This window comes from Haemaphysalis longicornis, unplaced genomic scaffold (genome assembly GCF_048455015.1).
Source record: "Haemaphysalis longicornis isolate Haplotype H1 unplaced genomic scaffold, Haemaphysalis longicornis Haplotype H1 scaffold_7, whole genome shotgun sequence".
NCBI lineage: Eukaryota > Metazoa > Arthropoda > Arachnida > Ixodida > Ixodidae > Haemaphysalis > Haemaphysalis longicornis.
In genome coordinates this window covers 39728978-39731695 of record NW_027526422.1, presented here as the reverse complement: position 1 = coordinate 39731695, position 2718 = coordinate 39728978, and the positions used below count along the sequence as shown (strand labels likewise).

Here is a 2718-nt window from a genome sequence, read left to right as displayed (position 1 = left end):
ATTGACTGACTGCACTGAGGCACTGAAATGCCTCATTGGTCCACCCAGGCAAAACAGCACCGCCCACGCTATCAAGCAGAAATGCGAGGAACTTAGGGCTGACTCTGGAGTACTGGTAACGGTACGCTGGATTCCTGCCCATCAAGGGCACCCAGGAAACGAGAAGGCTCATGAACTTGCGAGCGAGGCTTCTTTACACCGTTCCCAGTTCATGCTGCCTGTAAGACCATATACGCTGCTTACTGATCCAGATGTAGAGCGCCGCCGTCGCCGTAATCGAAGGAGGCAGGAATTGGCCACTACTATTCCCCCATGTGACGACCCCACACCCCCTGGTCTACCCCGAGGTGCTCAGGTGTTCCTCAACCGGGCGCGGTCAGGGTACGCATATACAGATGACGTGGTTTCTCGATGGCGGAATTACGCTCCCCAACCTGCATCCCACGATGGAAACCTCTCTAACAGTGGTTCCGCTGCAACGTTTCCTAGACCAGTCCGTTGCTTTGCCTGCAACACAGAAGTGGCCCCCCCAATCCGCCATCTCGTCTGGGAGTGTGGGGCATTCGATCGGCTTCGCGCCAAATATCGTCCCGCCTGGGTCCTCTCCTATGAGGACTGGATCAGGCCACGTGATCGACACCAAGCTACGTTGGCTGCGTTGTGGCACTTCGTTTGCGAGGCAGCCATGGCCGGACATTATTAACCCCCTCCCTTAAGCCTGCGGCTTCGAGCCATCCAAATACAAACATTTGTCTGTCTGTCTGTTAGAGAAAAGGGACAACAGGCGTTGGGGCCTTTCGGTTCCACCTGCCCATCGGGATACGGAGGGGCCCTTCGAAGTACCCAGCACCTATCGTCGCTTTACTTCAACCGCCCATAGTAGAATTCCAGGGTGAGATAGATGCGCAGATCTGGGTGGAATATTGAGAACAGTGCGGGGCACACAGCTTATGAAATGAACTATAGGTAAGTGCATTGGGAGCGGGTAAAGGCGCCGCAGTGAGTGGTTGCGTCATTCTGAAGCACGTGACCACGTTGAGCGGTTAAAAACATTTAAAGAGACACGTAATGGAGCTCGACAAGAATATGATATGATCACCTGAACGTGAAATGATTATTCCTAGCAATAACTTAATTTTTCGGATATTAGTGCTCAGGGACAACTGACGACCACATAATGTACTCCGTCAGCTGCTTGCCTAACACAATTGACGTAGAATTTTAATCCTTTCGCATTTGGAACTCTTGAGAAGTGCTTAGGTTGCCTCAGACCATGAGTGACACTACCACTGTAGTCGTTTTCGGGGAGGATTTCAATATGAATGTCTCGGAACCAAAAAAAAAAAAAAAATCAAAGCCCCCTTTCTTAAGAGAAATATGGTTAAAACGTGAAGTTTTTTCCCAAGCTACCTGAGTCAAAGCCGAATTCGAAAAGCCAACCTGCCAAGGTACAAAGTCAAGGCCCATTTCAACTCTTCCGAAGTACAAATCCGACGTCCCGTGCAACCCCACACCGCAAAAGTTTAAAGTCAACGTTCAACCCTACTTCGAGAATCTACTTCATCAACATCACTAACCATGTGTACTGCCAAACTATATTTTGCGCGTTACGAGTGGTGCATTAGGAGTGTAAAGACATCCCATTGCTATGCAACGTGGTGTATGATTGATGTACCTTTGGAGAAACTCCTTTTGTAGCGCTGGCTTCCCTGCAGTGTGTTTCGGTCGGCTTTTCTGCAGTGTGTTTCACTCGCACTTCAACGCCATCAGTGAGGCAACAAAGCTTTGCCTTAACTGGGAATAATGGTTTACGCGTTTCGTGTTGGAGACGTCTGCCTTGCGATTTCCCACCGATCCTGTCCAATCGACCCCTCAGCGACGTACGTACACAGATTTAAAATTATTCAAGAACGTGTCTGCAGTCGCACGTTTGCCCATTATAGTTTATATCACAGCAGCAGGGAAGCCATTGTTACAGTCGTTACTAAGTGGGAATCACTTTTAAGTTACCCTGGTAATCCACATCCACAGGGTCGATTGGCCCTGAATTTTTTTGTCCTTGTGAAGCATGGGTTTGTACTGTGAAAGTGTGACAGATGAAGTGCACTGGATAGAAAAAAGAAAAAAAAACACGCCCGAACGGGGGCTCGAACCACGGACCGTTAGGTTAAAAGCCTAATGCTCTACCGACTGAGCTTTCCGGGCGGACGGTCCGGGACCCCGAAAGAGGCCATGACAACACGAAAACTCGGGACATAGCAAACATATCCCGTTTAGTTAGCCAAAGACCAATTAAGAACAAAAGCGGGGCTCTAGGTGTCCTCCGTCGTAATACCCGCAGGTTTGGAGGCGCCGCTACTGAAAGTGTAGTCCACTACGCGTGCCGTACAGCGTCACTGCATTGCGAAAGCAGTAGCTGGCATGGTAGGTCGAATATCCAGAGGAACCGAGAGAAGAGACGAGTACGAATGCCTAACGCCACTGCTGATCCATTCGAGTAAAGGTGTATCTAGTGATTTCGTTGTGGCATACAACTTAGAAACGTGTGTTACTACAGGGAGAAGAAATTCGAAGGAAGCATAGGGATGACAGAGGTCAGGCTCTCTGTGCACGGATCACAGGCTGCCCTTGAAACGTACTGAGCTTATTTAAATGGCGTCCTTTTACCTTTTAATTTTTTTACCGTAGCCTAACATACCGCATATGTTAACCACTTAC

The 2718-nt window shown here is 49.1% G+C and overlaps 1 non-coding gene across 1 annotated transcript; it reads right to left on the bottom strand.

Moving 5' to 3' along the window:
• Nucleotides 1-2132: 2132 nt before the first annotated feature.
• On the bottom strand, nucleotides 2133-2205 carry Trnak-uuu (transfer RNA lysine (anticodon UUU)). Its single transcript has one exon. It is a non-coding gene; the product is annotated as a tRNA-Lys (tRNA).
• Nucleotides 2206-2718: the final 513 nt, after the last annotated feature.